Source organism: Nilaparvata lugens, chromosome 10, assembly GCF_014356525.2.
Source record: "Nilaparvata lugens isolate BPH chromosome 10, ASM1435652v1, whole genome shotgun sequence".
NCBI lineage: Eukaryota > Metazoa > Arthropoda > Insecta > Hemiptera > Delphacidae > Nilaparvata > Nilaparvata lugens.
Window position 1 is genome coordinate 42,690,394 of NC_052513.1, and position 25,782 is coordinate 42,716,175.

At 34.5% G+C, this 25,782-nt stretch overlaps 2 protein-coding genes across 2 annotated transcripts in view; both read right to left on the reverse strand.

The window, feature by feature from the left end:
* The window catches only part of LOC120353380, a 437,229-nt gene extending 424,578 nt beyond the window's left edge, over nt 1–12,651 (reverse strand). Inside the window, exon 1 of the mRNA XM_039436906.1 lies at nt 12,463–12,651. The gene's annotated coding sequence lies outside the window, so the exon portion shown is untranslated. The remainder of the gene's footprint in view (nt 1–12,462) is intronic.
* The window catches only part of LOC111050580, a 553,956-nt gene that overhangs the window by 174,792 nt on the left and 353,382 nt on the right, over nt 1–25,782 (reverse strand).

Consider the following 25,782-nt stretch of genomic DNA (forward strand, 5'->3'; position numbering starts at 1 on the left):
GTACTTGTGGATGAGAATACTGCGTGAGGTCTACTGTTCACAGAACTACTAGTTATCATCTATCAAAATGTATTTATTACGGTCCACAATCACAATATCAAATTGATGGAGAGAATCAATAGGATAAACCCAAATTTTGTTTCTCTCCCTAATTTTGATAAAAATAGTTCAAATGATGTTATGAAAACACTTTTATAAAAATGACAAAAATTGATAGTCCTAAGATTATATTCATATTATGATAAGTATGCCTTTGTATACAATGTCTGAGAGGATTCAAATTCAGGGCAGTTGAAAATAAAAGATGACAATGTCTGAGATAATTAAGAGTACTTGAAAGATGATACCCTGGTTTGGTATTGATAGATTTTATAAGTTGTGAAAAACAAAGATCACCCATCAGTTGCTGTTACACAACACATTTCGAAAGTTATAGTTTTATTATTTAGTGAGCCTACTTCTATAGGGAAGTCCACGTTACAATGGCAGTATTTGATTAATATTGGTGTTGCTATCCTTGTCTATCATTCGACAAAGAAGATAGCGCTATCACTTTTTGTGTAGTTGAGAAGTTGATATTGTGGTAGTTATTCATATTGAATGAAAAAGACTAAGAAATTATCAAAAACCACAGATTTATTGATACATAGAAAGACCGGTTTCGGTTATTACATCATTGTCTGATAAACTGTTTATCAGAGATTGACAATGGTGTGAAACCGAAACCGGTCTTTCTAAGTATCAATAAATCTGTGATTTTTGACAATTTCTCAGTCTTTTTTATTCAAGATAGCGCTATCTCTTACTACCTCCTCAAGGATGCCAGCTTATCAACAATGTAGAAATATGATTGATCAACAAAAATAATCTAATCTCAATTTTATGCAAACGTATTATATTATCAATGGAAAATATATTTTTCCTACAGTTACGTTGAAAAGTGGCCATTGCTGCACTGATTACAGAACGCAAAGAATCACTTTTCCGCTCTAGTGCGGGAAAAATTTTTCTGCACTCCAGATTTGCAACATGGCAACGCAAAATACTTAGTAGGTTATATGGAGCAACAGTGCAGCAAAATCAAAATGAAGTTGGTAACAGTGACTGCTGTGGCTGCTATAGTGAGCAGAGGTGCAACGAAGCACAACGCGCTAATTATTATTCATTATATATTATAACCAAGGACAACGAGGACTTTAGGATTTTAGGATTAAGGTTTTTATCAATAATAAAATGACACAGAGAAACATTTGATGGATTTCAGGCAATTTTACCCATAATTACCCACTTTTCATATTCAATGGTAACTGTAGGAAAAACTTAATGTGAAATACGTGCGCAAAGTTCCTCTGCTGCACTCAAGAAACCATTCCGCCCTCGCCTACGGCTCGGGCGTAAACGTTTCTTTCGGTGCAGCAAACTGTCACTTTGCGCACTAGTTGCACAAATAACTATTCTCGACGAATAAAATATAATTGATTTTGAAGCGAGAATGAACAGTTACTTAATACTTCATCAGATATAACAATATCAGATTATAATCTATGGAAGTCAGTGGCAAGACAGAGAATAGGCAACGCTCATCATTACGATTGTCCATCTTTATAAAATAAGTAACGGACGACTCGACATCCACCACATTTAAATTTAGAATGAGAGACAAGTTGTGAGAAATGAGACGGAGAAGATGAAAAAATTCAGAATGAGAGACAAGTTGTGAGGAATGAGACGGATGAGATGAAGACAAAGAAGGAGAAGAAGACAAACAACTCCCAATTGTGTACCTATGACTGGAAACAGGATTGTTAAAATTTCTCAATCAAGCAACAACTGGACAGTGAATACTTTGGAACATTCTGTAGCTAGGTACACAAAATGACGTCTCCTTCAGGCGTCGACCAATCAGAATCGAGAATGGGCGTGTACTGCACTGCATCGTTCTCGCTTGTGATTGGTTGAAGCCTTTTGACACAGTAGTCGGTAGGTGGCAGCACTTACAATGTAACGATTAACAAGAGGAAGTCCCGATCTTTGAAGAAGATGTTGAAGAAAAAAACTAGTTAAAGATGAGGAAGGAGTAGTTGAAAGAGAAGTAGTTGGAGGAGAAGTAGTCGAAAGAGAAGTAGTTCAAGGAGAAGTAGTTGGAGGAGAAGTGTAGAAGGAGAAGTAGTTGAAGTAGAAGTAGTTGAAGAAGAAGTAGTAGAGAGAAGGTGGTAGAAAGAGAAGTAGTTAAGAAATTGTTTTGTTTTTTCGGATTGGTTTCTACGGATTTGCAGATTTGACGCCTAGTGAGATCGGACTCCCCAAGAGAGAAGAGAGAAGTAGTTGAAGGAGAAGTAGTTGAAGGAGAAGTAGTTGGAGAAGAAGTAGTTGAAAGAGAAGTAGTTGAAAAAGAAGTAGTTGAATGAGAAGTAGTTGGAGAAGAACTATAGTGAGGTGCACATTATAATGGCAGTATTCTATTAACATTGGTGTTGCTATCCTTGTCTATCATTCAACAAAGCAGATAGCGTTAAGGCCAGTTTCACACGGCAGAGACCTCACTCCTGGAATATCATATTACGGAAGATCATATTTCATATTTTGCAGCTCTCCTGTACTTTCACATGGGGATCTTACGAATAAGCCGACAGATCTAACAACTCCGCCGACGTTTGCTCAAAGTATATGACTCATCACTTTTTCTCAAAGTCTAACTTCCTTAAAAATATAGATAGAAGATTTCTGATTTCGGATTTGGATTCAGCGACCCCAAATTCTTTAAAGCGTAAGTCCCATTTTCAAAAATACCCGAAAACAAGGGAGTTATAGCTGTTTTAATATAGCTTCCCATTATCATATGATTATATAGTACGTACTAAGATAATAATACTCCTGCCTCACAAGGGACAGGCAAAGGTTTTAAGAAGTTTTTGAACACCTGAGAAGTTTATACATAAACATTTTTAATTTTTAAAAGTTCTAGTTTTCCAAAAAAATATTGAACTATGAAAAGATGAATCCAAATATGAAATCATAAATCATCTCCACTCATCACCCAATAAAATAGGAGGAAAAGGAATGTTGTACAGTAAAATTCACTGAATTTCAATTGTCATTCAACAATCCAATTTATCAGGTTCAAATCGTTGAATATCATTTTAAATTCCCAGCAATTATTGACTATTTCTTTTTACAATCAGAAAAAACTATTATGAACATACAGTATAAACATTGTGCTGATCTGAATCGATCTATGGTAATAATAGGAATTGAAAGAATAGAAAATGTCATGGCATTCCAAGTAGTGATGTCTGTGTATTAGAACTGCTGAGTTGATAATGCATACTGAAAAAAGTCATGAATAGCTCAGACCAACCTGGCCTGTGATAAACCTGAATAAACAATTCATAGAATTCTTAGAATTCATAGGAACGGTAAAAAAATCAATTTTACGAAAATCGATGTAGGCCCACATGTAACTGGATTTAGAAGATCAATACGATAATGTTCTCTATCACAATTTAATCATAGAAATGTTTAAGTGAAAACGTTGGGCGCAAACCTTCTGCCATTAGGAGACAAATAAATTTATGAAAAGCTTGATAGCTTGAATAGTGATCTGATATTTGTTACACGTTTTTATTCTAAGACATAATATGTCTTAGACTAATTTTTAATGTTTCTTCAATCGGCAGGAAAACTTTGGTTTTTCAAAGTTATCTTACTCCCTTATTTTGGGGTATTTTCAGAAATCAAGATAAATAAACTACCAAATTTCCTACACGAATACAGTGTAAGTTGTATTATAATAGCTACAGTACTTACGTACTGTATAGTACAGTACCTGTTCGTTTTTACCGTATAATTATATGATAATAGAAAGCTTTATTAAAAACAGCCATAACTTCCTTGTTTTCGGATATTTTCGAAAACGGGACTTACGCTTTAAAGAATTTGGGGTCGCTGAATCCAAATCCGAAATCAGAAATCTTCTATCTATATTTTTTAAGGAAGTTAGACTTTGAAAAAAAGTGATGAGTCATATACTTTGAGCAAACGTCGGCATAGTTGTTAGATCTTGCCTCTGCTTGCCTCGAGGGGAAAAGACGTGACAAAACGAGGTTCCTGGATAGGAGTCACCATGTGAAAGACACGATTTGACTCAATGTACTTCGACAAAAAAACGTGAACACTGTTCAGTGTTCAAGTTGCACGTCTCCTATCGTGTGGAAGAGGCCTTATCCTCTCCTAGCTCCGCAACATTGCTAGAACGTTTCTCAACAATGTAGAAAATATCTCTAATCAACAAAATATGTAATCTCGATCATGAAAATTAGTAACTTCTTCATTGAAAGATGAATGTATATTATCTTCAGATGAAGATATATTTCCTTGACGAATAAAATATAATTGATTATTTGATGCAAGAATAAACAGTTGATATTACATCAGATATACAGGTATCAGCTATCTTCTATTAAAGGCAGTGGCAAGGTAGAGAATCGAAAACGCATTCTCCTATCTTTCTCCACTGCCACATTATAACGTGGACTTCACTATAGTTTTAATTCATCAATACTCCAGTTTATTCCCTTGAATACTCTCCTGCAATTTCGCCCATTCCGGAACATCTTTAACTCAGTCCAACAAATTGATGAATTACCAGATCAATAAATCATTTAAAAACTTGAGTGCTTTTACAGGGTTGCGTTCATGAGTTGGATGAGAGCAGAAGAGGCTTGAAGAGTGAGATGCAAGTGAGAAAGAAAGTAGGAGAGTGAGAGAGAGTGACAGAGAGAGAGAGACAGAAAGAGAGAATGAGAGTGGGTGAGAGATTGATTGATTGATTATATGCCTTTATTAGGGCGGAATTAGGACTCCTGGTCCTCTCTACCACACAACCCTAAAATAGAGACAGAGAGAGAGATTTGATTGATTTGATTGATTTAGTACTTTATTTATGTAGATTACAATATATACTGGCTTATACACTTATATACAATAGCTTACAATACAGCAAAATTATAGATGAATTTACATAATATAGACTAAGAAAATAATTATTGAACTGTATATGATATGAAAAAGCAGTTTGTAATATAATAACTATAGATAATAATCATATTGTTATGCATCTACATAAATTGGCGGAGCTTTGGACATATCAATGTCCATTCTTCGGAAAGAATGAGAGTAGAGAAAGTAAGAGAGAGAGAGAGAGAGTGAGAGGAAGTGGTGATGAGCAAAATCAAGAGAGTGTCAGTAAGAGTGTCAGTGAGATGTTAGAGAGGAAGAGAGTGCGAGTGATTGATTGATTGAGTACTTTATTTATGTAGATTACAATATATACTGGCTTATACACTTAAATATACAATAGCTTACAATACAGCAAAATTATTGATGAATTAACAGACTATAAATTAAGAAAATAATTATTGAGCTGTATATAATATGAAAAAAACAATTTGTAATAACTATAGATAAAATAGATAATTTTGTTATGCATCTACATAAATTGGCGGAGCTTTAGACATATTTTTCCATTCTTTGGAAAGAATATTCGAAGTATTCTTCCTACTAACTCTCTACTAAAACGTTAATTTCATTAATTCAACTGATTAATTAAAAATGAAAATATATTAAAAGTTTTAATTAGTATAAAGATTTAAGAGAAAAAAAACAGAAAATTAATAAAGTAAAATGATTATATAAGTAAGTAAGATCAAATCATTAAGTATTAAAATGGAGTAGGCTGAAAGTAGATCAGGGTGATCAACTTTCACTAATATACAGCAGCATGCAGTGGATAATTAAAATAATATTAGTTTATAATATATATATATATATATATATATATATATATATATATATATACAATTTATTCTATAACAGGTTTATAGGTTTGTATTTGTGGGATGGGTGGGGGATGGTTGTCATGTGATCGTTCTAGGGCTGGACAGTTTCAGTCATTTGCTCCAAAAGATATTTTGTGAAAGAGAGTGAAAGAGAGAGAGAGAGAGAGAGAGAGAATGAGGGTGAGGAGATATTACTCACCGAGCAAGGTTGATGTGAGCTGAGGGAAGTTCATGAACTGAGTGAGTGAAAGGTGAACGAAGGTGAGAGAGAGAGCAGCATCCTTATGAAGAGCAATGTGTCCTTTGGGTAATACACTCCGGCTTCGGACTCTCACAGTCCAGAAACTCCATTTAGCTTCGCAAACCTCAACGCTATCCTAATCCCTGATTCTAGGAAAATAGAGAAAGAGAGAGATACGAAGAACCGGGTATATGTGGGAGATTGGAAAAAGAGGAAGAGCTGGAGAAAGCGAGTGATATGTGAGGTATGCTGTGAATTTTTTATTGGTTGACTGCAGATTTTAACGGAATTCGGAGGTTTGTGAATCTTCGACTCAGAGGTGCGTACAGACTTATGCGTCATGAATACGAGAATTACACTCTCTATCAGCAGATGATTATCTATATATATATATAATATATAATATATATATATATATAATATATATATATATAATATATATATATATATAATATATATATATATATATATATATATATATATAAGCGAAATGGCACTCACTCACTGACTGACTGACTCCCTCACTCGCAGAACTAAAAATCTACCGGACCAAAAACGTTCAAATTTGTTAGGTAGTATGTTCAGTTGGCCCTTTAGAAGCGCACTAAGAAATCTTTTGGCAATATTTTAACTCTAAGGGTGGTTTTTAAGGGTTTGAAGTTCGTCTATTAGCATGTATATTCTTCTTATTCTCTTAATTATATTTGAAAAATGTCCATACCATATGTTAATATAGAACTATAATCTACCTCTTCGAAACAGTTGTTAACTGGTAAATAAATTAATAATTTTGTCAAATTGGCATTAAGTTGAGTTGACTTTGTTAGGTTGGCACCAAGTTGAAGATTGAAATGCATCTATCGCGGGAAAATTGATTGGGCACTGCTACTTCAATCAGAGCTATTCCTGGGAATATTATATTACTAGCCGTTAGGCTCGCTTCGCTCGCCATATCCGTTTAGCCAGAAGTTTAGTCTGGACCCCCGACTGGATCGTCCTAACATACGATAAAAATACTTAAATGAAAAATGCAGGCGAGCGAAGCGAGCCTGCTGATCTCATTTTTGGACGATCCAGTCGGTTGTCCAGGTGGCGGACCCCCCTGGCTAGACGGATAGCGAAGCGAGCCTGACGGCTAGTGTTTTATACAATAAATGAAATGAATGAATGGATTAAACTCTCTCTCAAACCTCTCATGAGAACTGAACATCAAATCGAGGTGGAGCGAGTCTTCATTGATTAAATGACCTTTCAATTGTGATGAATCTTTCAAATAGACCTCATGAAAAGAGAGAAAAATTGTGATTACCTTTTAAAATGAAAGAATTTGCTAAAGGAATAGTTAGCGACCGAGCGATAAAGCTTACTTATCAATAACTGTATATTTGATAAGAGTACCGTTCTGTACTGAATATTTTTCTAGGAAAATTATTCAATAAAATTATAATTATTTTGCAAATAAAGCACAAATTATTTATGAATCGCTCACTGATTTTGAGGTTACACTTGTTTACTATCGATCAGATGTTTTTAAAAACAGTTCGAACGCAGCTGACTGATTCAAAGCATTGTCAAATATCATACCGGTTCTCATGCAAGGTAAAATATCATTCCTAAAAATTATAAAACTATCAATAAAGGATCAAGAATTTCAAAATAAAAAATAAAATGTATGTATTATTGTTGAAATTATTTATTATTTAAGAAATTGTATTATGCGTCAGGTCTTATTGTAACTAAATAGGTCATAGCATGAAATTCTATTATTGATAAAATGGCAGAAGTTAATTATAATAATCTCAAACCTAATAAAAATTGTACAAGAATATTAATTTATTAATAATTAATTCAACTGAACCACATGGTAATTAAATCTCTTTGGTAGGTCTAAACCAATCACAGTGCATAGAAATAGCACCAAGACGGTGATCGTTTGAAAGCAACACATGTTAATCTATTATCAGACAACAACCCTGCCTTATCAGTTACACTAGCACATGTACATTGTATGAGAGGAACTATGTCTATAAGATTAAGCAGTTTTAAGAATTACATAAATTAAATTATTATTGTAATTAAAGGAATTGTATTCTACTACTTGCCACTGACGTCATGTTTACGTCACAAGCGTTCTACCAATGGCAAATTTTTATGCAAATTATTACATTGAGATTCCGAGAAGCAAGGTCTAGCCTAAAAGCTTAGAGAAAAGAGCAGCACTTCCCTTTTGAAATCCTTACCGTGTAGATCTCTTTTTATAGTTACCAAAGACCTATTTGTGAAAACTTCTTGTTCGATTTTTAAATGTTCTATTTGTGAGCCGATATTTTAGGCCAATCTATTTGTTATTTATAAATTTCTGTTTTCATCAATCGATAAATTTAAAAGCTTAAAGTAAACTATCCCTTAATTAATTCGGTGAAGGAGATATTTAAATTAAAATTCCCCACGTGCTGAAATTGAAGCCTGGATTGCCGCCGATCAAACGATTTTTGATCTAAAGAAGAAAACCACGACCGCCAAGGAAATTCACGTGAGTTATAAGTTTTAAAAGGGGCCCCAATCTACGCTTCGAAAATATTTCAGTGCAGAAACATAAATTTTTCTTCGTGAAATTATTGGCCACGCCGACAAGCGCTTTAGCTTTAAGAGCCTAAAATTATTCATATTGAGTTTATAAGAATTTGTAGTTGATTAACTATCCTCCGCTGCCTGAACCACGACCCCGAGCATTTTAAAAAATATTTTCTATAATTCATTTTTTCACTATTTTTTCAAAACTGTTCAATTTTATCAATTGTAAAATTCTGTTGAATCACGCATGGTATCATGCAAGCACAAGAAAATTTTTAACTATTCTATTAATGCTAATTATTATCAACCTGTGAATCAAATTCTGAATCTGCACTGTATGATTACATATTTTATTATAATATATTTCAGTTTTGTTAATTCGCTTTCTGAGTTCGATTATTTCTTAAGCCTGTCAATTATTGTGTCTGATACGTTCTATATCATCAAGAACCGATCGAATACGATCATTGGAATAATTGAATCAAGCTGGATATTGGAACAGGTCTAAGTGGATGTAGCGAGTGGGGTCAGATCGAGATATTTATTCTTTGTCCTTACCTGCTCATATATCAGCTTTTATCTGTTACCTACCTCGAATTTGGAGCGAATTCATCAATTGTACAGCAGTGGCAGCCATAGATCATATAAATTCCTACAATAGAGCTTAAAACCCGACAAGACTCTGTTCTCGAAGTATATTCTGAACGATATTTGGTCCAAATACCGTATTTTAATCCTTCAGAACTTATTAGAGACGCAGTCCCGTAAATTATCTACATCGGGATTTTTGCTCGACCTGTATGATTTTGTATGCTCATTCTTCACAGGTAATAATTTTAAGGTATCCGTATTCAGTGTTAGCGTCCGCTACACTACTTATAAAAATTTCATCATTATACAATCTGTCATTAGAAGAATCAAGGGTGAGCGAGCGTTTAGGCCTCCCACGATTCCGACAATTGTATTGAGTCTTGTAGTGAGTCAATCAGTCTGGTGTTCACTCAGCGTCCTCACACGTCATTACAAAATTTATAGCCACTACACCACTGACTCAGTGCAAGATTCACCCTACATGTGTGAAGCCGTTAAAAAACGCACCACATGATTTACCGGCCCAACGTGAGGCATTTAAATACAGCATTACATCACCCTACGTGTGTTGTCCTATCCTTGGAGGTGAGAGTGACTCCCCCAGGAAGAGCACCACATGATTTGGCGCCCAACAGTGATAGGCATTGAAGAGGTGGATAATCGACTGCGAGGATTATTTAGTTGCTCAGTATACTATAGCGCTGACAACGGGAAAATTTTTTGAAAAATTCATGGTTGTGAATTTTTTCGAACTTAATATTGACTATTCACTGTTATATAAAATAACAAGAAGTACCATACCCAATTTTTGAACGGAAAAGAAATTTATCGATTGATGAATTTTTAGAGAAAAAATCGAACTCAGAATTTTATTATCTTGTTATTCGAAAATTGGTCATACTATAAGTCATAGGTTTAAGAAACACCATAAGAAAGGTCATATTATTTGAAGAATATTAGGTCTATATTGAAACAATTTATAAATATTTACAGAAAAGAGGATTGAAGTTATTTACATTTTTAAAAGTTTTTAAAGCATAAAGAGGGAAGTAAAATTAAATCACGGATATATTGCGGAATAATTCAAGCAGAGTATCACTGCTTTTATATAAAATTTTGCAAAGAACACTAGCCTATATATAGAATTGCGGCAAGAAATTATAAGAATAAAATATTTATAATAATAGTAATAATAAATTATAAGAGGCGTACCTGTATTACCGCATAAGTGTTCACTCTGTATCCTGTGTGTTCGTGTCATTTTTATGTTAACGATATTGCTAACTTGACTCATTTTATCACTGAACACATTGCTAAAACCACTTTTTCTGTATTTCACTCACTACGAAGCTATAGCAATTTCTATTGGATTTCTTGTTAATTATTTTGTATATCACATCAACACTTTCACGTTTTTTATTCACCGCACACGTTCGTCGCATTATTTTCTCACAAAGCATGGCAGGAAACGACCAGGTCAATCCAAGTCTGTCGGATACCGAGGACCTCTCACCCGATTGTTCGCCGCCATCCGCATCCGCCACCGCATCCGCCGATTTCCATCCCAATGTACTGGATGATTTATCTTCGACACAGGTGGAGGAGAGCTGCATCCTAGTGGAAGATCCGTCGGCAGCCCAAGAGCCGGAGGACGAAACATCGGGAGAGCATACGGACGACGACGCCCCCGAGTCAGGAACTCCCATTTCTCGTACTGTTGCTCGGATGAAGAACCAGCGGATGACCGTTAGATGTACACCCGATCCCGCCATGGATATGGACACCCTCCTGAAAGCAATAGCCAAGATGTATGAACAAACAAAGGAAGAATTAAAGAAGGAAATCCAAGAAGTAAAGGAAGAAAAGAAACAAATAAATGAAACGCTAAACAATATGGTTAGAGGAAGCAAACAAGCAAATGAAGAACTAATTAGAGAAAACGAACAAGCAAGAGAAGAATTAAAGAATGAAATCCAACAGTGGAGGAAAGCAAGTGAACAAGGTTTTGAGAAACTGGATCAACAGTTGGAGGAAGCAGCGGAAAGAAGCAGGATGTTAGGACGGCAAATCAAGGAGAAAAGTCAGACAATTAGAATCAATATTGGACCAGAGCCTGAACCCATGCATGCGGAAGCAAACATACTTGAAAAGAAGATCATAAAAACAGGCAAACGAATATGGCACATATATGGGAGACCAACTTACCGAGAGTGTCAGGACTGAAGTCGCGCCGCACACCGCAGAACGCCGAGAGGGACCAGCCGACATCACCCGCCAGGACGAGGACGACACCCATCAGGTAGAGGGACAGCCCGTACCACCGCGCGCAGACCACCAGGAGTCCAAGGACGTTGCCCGCCAAGTTGAAGAGCAGCCCGGACCGCCGACCGCCCACATCATCGTCCATCCACCGAGAACAGCACCTGTAACAGATAAACCCAGCACTCATGAAGATAGTCCACTAAACAACAGAAGAAAAATAAAAACCCGCAGCAAATCAAAATCACAACCAAAACTAAAAACATATAAATCAAAACTACACACAAGCAAAATAGCAGTTCAATGGAAAAGAAAACCATCTAATAGAATTCATCTACACCGCCGTCATGTTAGGCTGAAATCCTACATCAAGCTTTCCACCAACATGCGAGAAAGAAGGAAAATAGTATCAAGAAGGACCCTACAATCACCGCAGTCATGTCCGGTTAAAATCAAACAGACTGTACACCGGCATGCAAAAAAGAAAAAGATTATTCGAAAAAACCTACAGACACCACCGGCATGTAAGGTTTAAGAATAGCAAACTACATGTCACCGGCCGACCAAGAGGAAATGAATTTGTAGGAAATGATCTACACCATCGGCACATTCGTTTTAAGCCAAGTTTTAATAAAACGGACAGTCACAAATCGGAATTGGACCTTGAATGACACCGAATCAAATTTAGATGGGGGCTTGAGGAAATAATAATCTTTTAATCAATTGGAAGCTACATTTGTGAAGTACATCAGCTATCAAACTTCTTCATAGTCACAGCCTACCCATCAAATCATATCTTTGCAGACTAGCATCTTTCTACTGCAGCCTAATCATAATCAACATAACCTAAACTTCGCCGCATCTCATCTAATAAACAACAATCCACTTCAAATGAAGAAATTATTATCAACTCTAAGTCAAGAAATTAAAACTACGAAAAAACTTTAAAAATTTACCAACCTAATCAAGCCATCTGCCTCATGTTACAGTCATCACAGAAACAATCGCCTAGTTATATCCGCCCAACTGGAAAACAGAAACAAAAATTATATTATCCACAGAAAATAATTATAAATTAGAAATCAGATGAAGTTAGTAGTGAATAGGAAGAAAGAAAATAAACAAAGTTTATTTGAAAAAATGTGTAAGCCTAACCTTGAAATACAGAATCGATAGAAAAAATCTATTCAGAACCAAAGCCTGTTCGATAATTTTCTTCGTCCCATCAACCAATGTGTACGAAATCCTAGAGTCAATGTTAATAGAATTCAAGCAATATCGTTATTCAATTATTAATGTAACATATTATTTAATGTGAAATCATAAGCAAAAAACGCAACCAAAAATATATATATTGTTAATTTGCACGAAATGCGCATGTTCTATGTCATATATGAATGTATCTCTAAAAAACTCCAAAGAAAATGAAATTCTTACCTTTAAATGTGAAATTATTACTGTTGCATCAAAAGATCATGAATTGTAACTCAAATTGATAAATATAATCTTAAGGACTTAATATTTGTAACCAACATTGATAAAAATCAAGAAAGCCATTTCAAGTGTAACCTGTTTGTACGCAACGTACTAAACGCAAATAAGAAATTGCTCGAGTCAAACGGTAGACGATTGTCAAGTCACCGAAGTAAAATCACACTCTCACCCAATTATGTAAAAGCCAAACCAAAGAGTCGAAACCTGTAATAACTATGAAAAAATGATGAAAGTCTATATTTGTTGCAAATACTGTTCAAATCTTAAGAAGTAATATGTGAAATTTTGTATATTTGTTATAGTTATGGGTCTGCTCATAAGCCACCCGTGAATGGAAGTTGTGGAGTTGTTTTAATGAAGGATCCAAAGAGACCTCATTAATTATTGTATTCCGATTGTATCCAATGAAAGGAACAATCAATTATTTATTTTCTCGTAGCCAAAAGTGCACGATATATTGTTTTTAGTGTTAAGTGTTGAGTTTTCGTAGAAGTAAGGAGATGAAATAGTGTATTCATCACAATATCGGATTTTTCAAATAGTCATTGTTTCGACTCGTCTCCCAATTACCTATTTAAAATATCCTGGGGGCTTTTGTGTGATGAATCTTTCAAATAGACCTCATGAAAAGAGAGAAAAATTGTGATTACCTTTTAAAATGAAAGAATTTGCTAAAGGAATAGTTAGCGACCGAGCGATAAAGCTTACTTATCAATAACTGTATATTTGATAAGAGTACCGTTCTGTACTGAATATTTTTCTAGGAAAATTATTCAATAAAATTATAATTATTTTGCAAATAAAGCACAAATTATTTATGAATCGCTCACTGATTTTGAGGTTACACTTGTTTACTATCGATCAGATGTTTTTAAAACAGTTCGAACGCAGCTGACTGATTCAAAGCATTGTCAAATATCATACCGGTTCTCATGCAAGGTAAAATATCATTCCTAAAAATTATAAAACTATCAATAAAGGATCAAGAATTTCAAAATAAAAAATAAAATGTATGTATTATTGTTGAAATTATTTATTATTTAAGAAATTGTATTATGCGTCAGGTCTTATTGTAACTAAATAGGTCATAGCATGAAATTCTATTATTGATAAAATGGCAGAAGTTAATTATAATAATCTCAAACCTAATAAAAATTGTACAAGAATATTAATTTATTAATAATTTAATTCAACTGAACCACATGGTAATTAAATCTCTTTGGTAGGTCTAAACCAATCACAGTGCATAGAAATAGCACCAAGACGGTGATCGTTTGAAAGCAACACATGTTAATCTATTATCAGACAACAACCCTGCCTTATCAGTTACACTAGCACATGTACATTGTATGAGAGGAACTATGTCTATAAGATTAAGCAGTTTTAAGAATTACATAATTAAATTATTATTGTAATTAAAGGAATTGTATTCTACTACTTGCCACTGACGTCATGTTTACGTCACAAGCGTTCTACCAATGGCAAATTTTTATGCAAATTATTGCATTGAGATTCCGAGAAGCAAGGTCTAGCCTAAAAGCTTAGAGAAAAGAGCAGCACTTCCCTTTTGAAATCCTTACCGTGTAGATCTCTTTTTATAGTTACCAAGACCTATTTGTGAAAACTTCTTGTTCGATTTTTAAATGTTCTATTTGTGAGCCGATATTTTAGGCCAATCTATTTGTTATTTATAAATTTCTGTTTTCATCAATCGATAAATTTAAAAGCTTAAAGTAAACTATCCCTTAATTAATTCGGTGAAGGAGATATTTAAATAAAATTCCCCACGTGCTGAAATTGAAGCCTGGATTGCCGCCGATCAAACGATTTTTGATCTAAAGAAGAAAACCACGACCGCCAAGGAAATTCACGTGAGTTATAAGTTTTAAAAGGGCCCCAATCTACGCTTCGAAAATATTTCAGTGCAGAAACATAAATTTTTTCTTCGTGAAATTATTGGCCACGCCGACAAGCGCTTTAGCCTTTAAGAGCCTAAAATTTATTCATATTGAGTTTATAAGAATTTGTAGTTGATTAACTATCCTCCGCTGCCTGAACCACGACCCGAGCATTTTAAAAAATATTTTCTATAATTCATTTTTTCACTATTTTTTTTTCAAAACTGTTCAATTTTATCAATTGTAAAATTCTGTTGAATCACGCATGGTATCATGCAAGCACAAGAAAATTTTTAACTATTCTATTAATGCTAAATTATTATCAACCTGTGAATCAAATTCTGAATCTGCACTGTATGATTACATATTTTATTATAATATATTTCAGTTTTGTTAATTCGCTTTCTGAGTTCGATTATTTCTTAAGCCTGTCAATTATTGTGTCTGATACGTTCTATATCATCAAGAACCGATCGAATACGATCATTGGAATAATCGAATCAAGCTGGATATTGGAACAGGTCTAAGTGGATGTAGCGAGTGGGGTCAGATCGAGATATTTATTCTTTGTCCTTACCTGCTCATATATCAGCTTTTATCTGTTACCTACCTCGAATTGGAGCGAATTCATCAATTGTACAGCAGTGGCAGCCATAGATCATATAAATTCCTACAATAGAGCTTAAAACCCGACAAGACTCTGTTCTCGAAGTATATTCTGAACGATATTTGGTCCAAATACCGTATTTTAATCCTTCAGAACTTATTAGAGACGCAGTCCCGTAAATTATCTACATCGGGATTTTTGCTCGACCTGTATGATTTTGTATGCTCATTCTTCACAGGTAATAATTTTAAGGTATCCGTATTCAGTGTTAGCGTCCGCTACACTACTTATAAAAATTTCATCATTATACAATCTGTCATTAGAAGAATCAAGGGTGAGCGAGCGTTTAGGCCTCCCACGATTCCGACAATTGTATTGAGTCTTGTAGTGAGTCAATCAGTCTGGTGTTCACTCAGCGTCCTCACACGCCATTACAAAATTTATAGCCACTACACCACTGACTCAGTGCAAGATTCACCCTACATGTGTGAAGCCGTTAAAAAACGCACCACATGATTTGCCGGCCCAACGTGAGGCATTTAAATACAGCATTACATCACCCTACGTGTGTTGTCCTATCCTTGGAGGTGAGAGTGACTCCCCCAGGAAGAGCACCACACAATCTAGGAAATTAATCCAATTCTCTCGGGTGTGGAACTGTTTGTTTTATTGGTATATTGTATTGTATTGGAGATGAGTGGGAGAGTGCTATTTTTAGAATATTCATAATACAACCATCAATCCCAGTCAGCTCTTCCATTATGAAAATGCGATGAAGAACCGTTTGTCAGAGTTTGAAATCCAATCCAATTCATTATATTGAAGCCTTTTACTGGATTAATAGCTGGAGCCTTATCGGCTTACTGTGACTCTTAAGAAGGCGAGGCTACTACCCAAGAGACAAACAATGAAGTGGATTTTTTTACTTTCCTTGACCTATCACCATAGGTAAGGAAAGTATTGCTTTCCGAAAAAATTAAGGTACCCCAATTTCCAAATTTCTATACGTTTCAAGGTCCCCTGAGTCCTTATAAGTGGTTTTTGGGTATTGGTCTGTATATGTGTGTGAGTGTGTGTTTGTGTGTGTGTGTGTGTGTGTGTGGTGTGTGTGTGTGTGTGTGTGTGTGGTGTGTGTGTGTGTGTGTTGTGTGTGTGTGTGTGTGTGTGTGTGTGTGTGTGGTGTGTGTGTGTGTGTGTGTGTGTGTGTGTGTGTGTGTGTGTGTGTGTGTGTTTCAATCAAATGGGATTCAAGATGGCGGCTGAAATGGCGAAAATGTTGTCAAAAACAGGGTTTTTCGCGATTTTCTCGAAAACGGCTCCAACGATTTTGATCAATGTTATACCTGAAAATTATAGTCATCCATAAGCTCTATCAACTGCCACAAGTCCCATATCTGTAAAAATTTCAGGAGCTCCGCCCCATCTATGCAAAGTTTGGTTTTAGATTCTCAATTATCAGGCTTCAGATACAATTCAAACAAAAACTTTAGAGTGGAAAGTGGAGATTGAGCATGAGAATCTCTACAATTAATGTTCAGTAACATTCTCACCTAAAATTTAAAATAAGCTCGAAATTCGCGAAAATGTGATTATCCAATTGCAAACTGTTGTCAACTGTTGAATCTAATTAATGATTCACTATGAAGAGATAGCAGACCTCGTGTGTCTCCAGAGTTATTGCCCTGTCACCAGTTGGCTCAAATCTTTGAATAGTAGACTTGAGATGCGCGGGAACACTAGCGTCAGGTGATCAATTTTCATAACGGCAAGGAAAGTTGTGTGAGTGCGCCACACCAGATTTTTATCTTTCCCAAAGTCTTTTGTTGACTCTGCATTTTTAAAATGTTGGTAACATGTCGAACGTTTAAATATACTCGTATTATAAGAATAATTTATTATCTGTATCAATTGTACTGTTGTATAAATTAGTATTGGAGCAGTTTTGGGATTAAGCCTGTGTTATTTTTGTGAAAATTGTGTAGTTGAATAAATAAATAAAATAATTCAAGTATTCTGATAAGGCTACTTGGATGGTCAACAAAGTGACAAGGCCTTTTGTATAATATTATGTACTTATTGGTCAATAAAGATTCTTATTCTTATTCTTATTCAAGTACAAAGAATTACTAAAGTAAGATCCACGTTATAATTGCAGTATTTGATAAACATTGGTGTTGCTATCCTTGTCTATCATCCTTGTATCACATTCGTATCATCTCTATATCATATTCCTATAGTGAGGTCCACGTTATAATGGCAGTATTTGATTAACATTGGTGATCCTATCCTTGTCTATCATTCGACAAAGCAGATAACGTCATCTTTTTCTAGCTCCGCAAGGTGGCACATATCGTTCTTCAGCAATGTAGGTATATTATTAATAACTTAATAACTAGATATTCAATGTCAATTATGGAAATTTATCATTCCATTATTCCTTGACAGATGGATTTAACTGATAATTTAAACAAGAATGAAACAGTTAATATTACCATAGAGAAACAATAGCGTATGTAGATATCCCATGGTATAGGATGGTATATTTACTGTTATCTCAAGCCTATTACTGTCGATTATTGTCGATTTTTACTGTTTTGACCGGGTAAGAGTGTATGAACGGCACAATATGAGAGACTACCAGCGTCATAAAGCTTCAAAGGAAAGAACTACGTGGACTATCAGCTTGAGATAACAGTAAAAGTTGTGACATAAACGCCCTATACCATGGGATATCCACTTATGCTATTGTTTCTTCTATGATATAACATCAGATATACAGGTATCAGCTATCCTCTACGGAAGACAATGGCCAGACAGAGAATCGCCAACACTGTTCTCCCATCTTTCTCTACAGCCATTAAATGTGTGGACCTCACTATAGAACTAAATGAAAAGACTGAATATTGTCCAACTACAGATTCATTGGGAAATCAAGATACTTTTTCCGGCTGTTACACCTTTTTCAATCTCTTGTAAAGTAAAACTAAAGTAAAGAGCAGCAGTATTTATACGAATAACAGACTTTCAAGGTGAACGTCTGTCATTGGTCTAGACAAGCCCCTCCCCAATTAGCGGTTCATACAAGGCCAATAGCAGACGTTCGTTCACCTTGGTAGGTTATGGCTTCCTCCAATAACAGTGCTCGACCGTGAAGAGCAGTAGTATTTATACCATAGTGGGGTCCACGTTATAATGACAGTTGAGAACAGTGTTGTCGATTCTCTGCCTTGCTACTGCCTTTTTAGAAAAGAACTGATACCAATATATCTGATGTAATATCAACTATCTATTTATCTATCTATTTACGATGAAAATGACACTTATGTAATAACATTCATAGATAAAATAATAATGTAGTCCTTATGTTATAAATTTATTCTAAACTAGCCGTTAGGCTCGCTTCGCTCGCAATATCCGTCTAGCTAGGGGGCTCCACCACTACCTCCGTAAACAAAGCCGTAGTGCATTCATGTGACGTCAGCACAGGTAGGGCTCCTACACCAATAAAAATTCGTTGATTTCAGCTGGTCTATATTAGCTAGTGTTTCTATTGGTGTATGAGCCCTACCTGTGCTGACGTCACACGAATGCACTACGGCTTTGTTTACGGAGGTAGTGGCTCCACGCCCTGGATCCCCGACTGGATCGTCCAAGAATGAGATCAGCTGGCTCGCTTCGCTCGCCTGCATTTTTTATTTGAGCATTTTTATCATATGTTAGGACGATCCAGTCGGGGGTCCAGACTAAACGTCTGGCTAAACGGATATGGCGAGCGAAGCGAGCCTTACGGCCAGTAATATAATATTCCCAGGAATAATTCAGACTGAAGAAGCAGTGACCAATCAATTTTTCCGCGATAAATGCATTTCAATCTTCAACTTGGTGCCTACTTTACAAAGTCAACTCAATTCAATTCAATTCAAATATTTTTATTCAACAAATAATGTACATATACATTGAATAACGTCATATGACTCAACTTAATGCCAACCTGACAAAATTATTAATTTAGTTACCAGTTAACAACTGTTTCGAAGAGGTACTCTCTCTAGATTATAGTTCTATATTAACATATGGTATGGTCTTTTTTCAATTATAATAAAGAAGAATATACATGCTAAAAGACGAACTTTAATCCCTTAAAAACCACCCTTAGAGTTAAAATATTGCCAAAAGATTTCTTAGTGCGCCTCTAAAGGGCCAACTGAACATACCTACCAAATTTGAACGTTTTTGGTCCGGTAGATTATTAGTTCTGCGAGTGAGTGAGTGAGTCATTCAGTCAGTCAGTGAGTGAGTGAAATTTTGCTTTTATATATATATGGATTTATAGGTGACCAAGTCCAGATAAGGTTAGAATTTTCATAGAATTTTAGTACAAAATAAACATGAAAACTATAAATTTTGAATTTATATGACTTATATTCTTTATTCATTTATACTTACAATAAGAACATTATCAAAATTATAGGGAGAGGAAAAATAAGGTAACTTGTGCTATTCCTCTCCCAAATTTAGATAACACATTAATCAATGAATTAGAAATATTCCACTCAATTACCATTTGTAACGAATAATATTGAGTTATTTGAAACCATTGAAGAAACTCAAACTTTTAAACTTTGTACCTAATTTTTAATTAACTGTTCATTCTTGTTTATTTTCATTTAGTAGGTTAAGTTGGACAAAATTTGTTCATTAGTCTCATAACTAGATAGTAATAGTAAATTTTGAAAAAAATCTTGTTTAAAATAATCAATAATATTCATCCGTCAAGAAAATAATTATAAACTTTTCAACGATTAAATAATACTTTCTCATAATTCAGATTGGATATTGTATTAATTAATTATATTCCTACATTGTTAAAAAATGTTCCAGAATTTTTTGGAGCTAGAAAAGAATAGCGCTATTCGCTTTGTAGGATGAAAGACAAGGATATCAACACCAATGTTAATCAGATACTGCCATTATAACGTGGTCCTCACGATAGCGCAGGATATAAATTGAGCGGATAAAAATAATGGATTAGGGCAGCGCCAACCTGACAGAAACCATCTCGGCCCGAAATTAGAACAGATGAACTCTCCGTCAATTCCGCTGCGGAAACTAACACTTAATCCCGGGATCATATTGCTGCCTGAGAGAAAACCAAGAAGATAACGGAGCAAGGAACGAGCGGAAGAGTGAGTGAGAGAGGGTGAGAGAGAAATAGAGAAAGAGAGAGAGAGAAAGAGTGAGAGAGAGTGAGTGATTGTGTATAAAGGCTTGACTGTTGAGAATAGAAGAGAGAGAAACGTTTAGACTGTTGAAGAAAAAAAAGGAGAAAGAATAGTAGCTATCTATCATTCCATCAGAGAAAACTTATAAAGCTGCGTACACATATTCGCGCTTCCAACCAGCACCGAGCACGCTCCTCCCTCGTACCGCCCTCGTACCACCATCGAACCACAGTCGCACCGCCCACGCACCCATCATGAACGTTATGGAAGATGTTAGATCTTCTCGCGTTCCCCGGTCGAACCACTGTTGCTCCCCGGTCGATCATCAATCGCTCTGCCGGAGTGACGTTCGGTTGCGGAGCAGAGCGAAAGTCTGTGCACCTTAAGATTGTCTATAAACTTATAAGATTCTCCTATCAGTTAGACTGTTCTACTCTCCTATTCAACCAAGCATTTCAATCCCTCAATCATATCTTACTTGAAAACTGCTATCATCACTATATCATCTCACAACTATTATCTGTGCTACATAGCTATATTTCTTGAATTTCAAAACTGTCTTGCATCTTGATCTGACTCTTGGAAATCCGAATCTTTTGTTCACAGGTATGACATTACTACGTCATGATCATTACTGACTCATTCTGCTGTAACTACAAACGTTACACACTCTCAACCTCTAGCTGATGGAAACAATGAACAATGGAAATACTCAGTAAGTTAAATACTCAATGAAGCAAACAAGAATACAATAATGAAATCAAAAAACAAGTTATTCCCCAAAACTTCTCTTATTTCTCGATTTTGTCTAAAATGTCATTGGATATTCTTAATATCAGATATAAAAAAACAGGTTGTTCCCAAAAACTTCTTTTATTTTTCGATTTTGTGTCAAATTTCTCTGGATAGTCCTAATATCCGGAAATGAAAAAACATGGTATTCCCCAAAACTTCTCTTATTTCTCGATTTTGTCTAAAATATCATTGGATATTCTTAATATCAGATATAAAAAAACAGGTTAATCCCCAAAACTTCTCTTATTTCTCGATTTTGTCTAAAATGTCATTGGATATTCTTAATATCAGATATAAAAAACCAGGTTATTCCCCAAAACTTCTTCTATTTTTCGATTTTGTTTCAAATTTCTTTGGATAGTCCTAATATCCAGAAATGAAAAACATGGTATTTCCCAAAAACTTCTACTATTTCTTGATTCTGTCTTATATCTCATTGGATATTCTTATTGAATTTATTATCACTTGGAAAATTTGTTCTTCACATCTTCATCATTTCACACAGTTCGATCATCACCTCCTTGTATGACTCCCAACTATTGTTCAAGATTATAATAAGAAAACAAAGATATTGTCAAATTTCACTAAAAATTTATTAAAAACTTCAAAACAGAAACATGGTTTCACGTAGTTAACCAGCGCATCATCAGCTGTACTGAGGAATGAGGATACAGAAATATGTGATCAGTACAGCTGATGATGCGTTTGTAAACTACGTGAAACCATGGTTCTGTTTTAAAGTTTTTAATAAATTTTTAGTGAAATTTGACAATATTTTTGTTTTCTTATTATGGAGAGATTTCACAACATCACCATCAATTCTACTAAAAATATATTGTCCAAGATATTCCAATATCACACGGACTATCTTCAAAACATAAAATGATTACATTGAAATGTGAAGGAGTCTGACCTCCTATCTGATAAGACTTTCACACCGAAGAATTAATTCACATTTAAACCGAAAAACTATTGTCCAAGAAAAAAAAATTGTCCCAACTATTGTTTCAAGATATTCAAATATCACACAGACTATCTTCAAAACATAAAATGATTACATTGAAATGTTAAGAAATCTGACCTCCGGTCTGATAAGACTTTCACACCGAAGAATTAATTCACATTTAAACCGAAAAACTATTGTTCAAGAAAAAATATTTGTCTCATCTATTGTTTCAAGATATTCCAATATCACACAGACTATCTTTAAAAATTGAATTGATTACATTGGTGTGTAAAGAATGACCTCCGGTCTAATAAGACTCTCACACCAAAGAATTAATTCACATTTGAACCGAAAAACTATTGTTCAAGAAAAAACATTCGCCCCAACTATTGTTTCCATATCTATTGTATTCCAATATCTCACAGACTATCTTTAAATATTTTCGCCACACTGCACAGAAAGCAGGTGTTTTCCAGTCCCTACGTAGATCTGAAAGACATTGTTTGCAGACGACTCTCGTCTGACGTCAGAACAAGTTTCTTTCCGGCTAAGGCGTAATATACCTACTATTAAATGATCACATTGGAGTGTGAAGAATGACCTCCGGTCTAATAAGACTCTCACACCAAAGAATTAATTCACATTGTCACGTTATTCTTTATATAAAATAACGATTAGCCTCCTGCTTGGCATCAGTCGGTAAAGCATGAGATTTAATATAATTAGGGCGTGGTTTTCTAATAGTATCCAGTCTTAAAAAATCTTGATAGGCCTAGATATGGGCTTCTCCAATAACTCTTGTAATTCAATAGTAATAAATATATATATATATAAATGATACTTATACTATAGAGATGAGGAATATAAAATAAATTGCACACCATGAAAATTTCACACATATATTACACAAATAATGCAAAGATCAATCGAGGCAAAAAATATATATAGAGCGATAAAAAATATAATATAAAAAATAGAACAATATTTGAAATCAATAAAAATATCACAGGCTAACTTTATATTCTAGATTTGTGGCACGAATCATTACCATGTGCCTTTATCTTGAAATCATATGCATTCTTTTGCATGTAGCTGTGGCATGTACTTGCTAATACTTGTCGACTTGGATAATTCAATCAAAAATATGTGCTCTAAGATCAGCTTGATAAATTAGCCACTAATAATCCAAATATATCTATATATTAAAATCTCTAGTATTTAGTAGATTTATTTGTATCGAATATATATTTTTATCTCAGGGTGCAAGATTCGGCACCTGACGGAATAGGTAGAGCCATTCATCTAGTGAATTAGAACTATGATAAATTATCGCAAATTGTATTGCAAAAAATTAAATATTGTATGCATACGTTTGATAGCCTAGATTTCGTACTTCTTTGATTAAATAGAAATTTCTAAAATATTGATCTATATATTTTTCTTTCAATTAAATACCTTTAATACTAATTTTTACTTGCGCAAGTATTACTCTTATTAATTTCTTAATTTATAATAACCCTTTCGGCGAGCTAGCTTTGATCATCAGATTATTTCGAAGCACTAGGGCGCCCATCACTAAATTCAAATTTAATCACTCACGTGTCGAAAATCTTCTTGTAAGCCGCCGATGTCGATCCAACTCCATGTGGTCCGGGAATATGGTAGCTGGAATCGTCTCCTCCAGGGGTTATAAATTTAATAAAAAAAATGAAAAATGACTTCTGCTTCACAATAGCATCACGAAGTCTTTTAAGAAATTTAATAATTTACTTTAAATTTAAATTTTTACAAAATTATTAATAAGGTACTTCGCTCTAAAATATTTGGGGTCCTCTTATGGTGGCATCTGGCTGGCGAGTTGGCTGGCGAGTGCTGGTTCTTCCTTCTCAAGTTTTACAGATCCTCTTTCCGACTTTCAAATTAGCATAAAATTTAAATATCTCAATCCTCCGCCATTAAATTCAAATAGATCTTACAAAGAATGCCAAAATATTGCTTAGATTATATGATTAATAATTTCTTTGCATTCGAGCCATATTGATAACATAGATTACACAAATTTTTACACGAAATCTACTACAATTATATAAATATATATAAATATTTTTGAATCGGCCTACAGTTGCCGCCCATTAACTGCCGTTTTACTATTGGTGCATGCAAATTTTATTAGGTATTCATGCGCCTGGTAACTCTTATTTCCTGAATACATTAAATTATTTTTATTTGGTTTTATATTTATGCTCTTTGCATGCTAGTTAATATTATATATATTAATATTAATTCCATGCTAACTAATAATTAGCCACGTGGACGGGTGTTTTTTCACATTGCACACCGTCTGAATGCAATAAAGCTCTGCCAAGGGGTTTTGGTCAGATTCTACGTTCTTCGGTTTGATCGATCTCTAGGTCACCGATCCGTGAATACTTCTACATAACCTCAATCTTCAAATATTTTATAAATAATATATTTATGAGTAGTAAACTTCTTCAAATCCTTTTTAAGTTCTTGTACCATTTAGCCAGAACAAGCTGATGCTATCTTATCTTGATTATTATCTGCTTGGCGATATTAGCCAATTACTTTATTTTTAGACCTATTACTATTTCTGTTAGGGCTTTTCATCTACCCAGATTTAAGATGTTACACACGCCCCTGGGTTTGAATTCAAAATATTTGAGAATCACAATGTTTTTAATGAAAACCCACCCTTCAATACATGATATACACTATACTTTATTTATAAATTATACTCTCCTACTTCTATCACATTTCGCAGTCATATTTGCTGCATCTCCTTTATACCTTTATCAAAAACAATAACAAATTCTCCTCTTCAACACACATAAAAATATCATAAATATAAACTTCTAAACGTACTCCTCCTGACACCATTTACAACACAGTAATTTTTGAATTCGCCGCTTGCAGGGCTGCCAACTTAACTACACACATTTCATAATTCTCATAAATGATTCCTTTTAGACAATAATTTCGATTCATAAACTTCTGGGCTTATATCTTATAGTATTTCTTAGGTCTTAATATAAATAATTTTCTATACATCAGGTACAATACTTTCTTTTGCTAATGGCTCTTTGGTTTTGGTAACTGGTATTCACTTTAAATCTTTTCAGGTAACAAACGTGGCATAATTAAAAGTAATAAATATAAAAACATATAAATAAATATATCGACATTAATAAATATAATAAATAACAATAATAAATAACTCTTTGGGTACAGTACTTCTTTTTATAAACATATGTTCAACAGATATTACATTCATTTGATTTGGGTGGCTTTGGTCAGCTG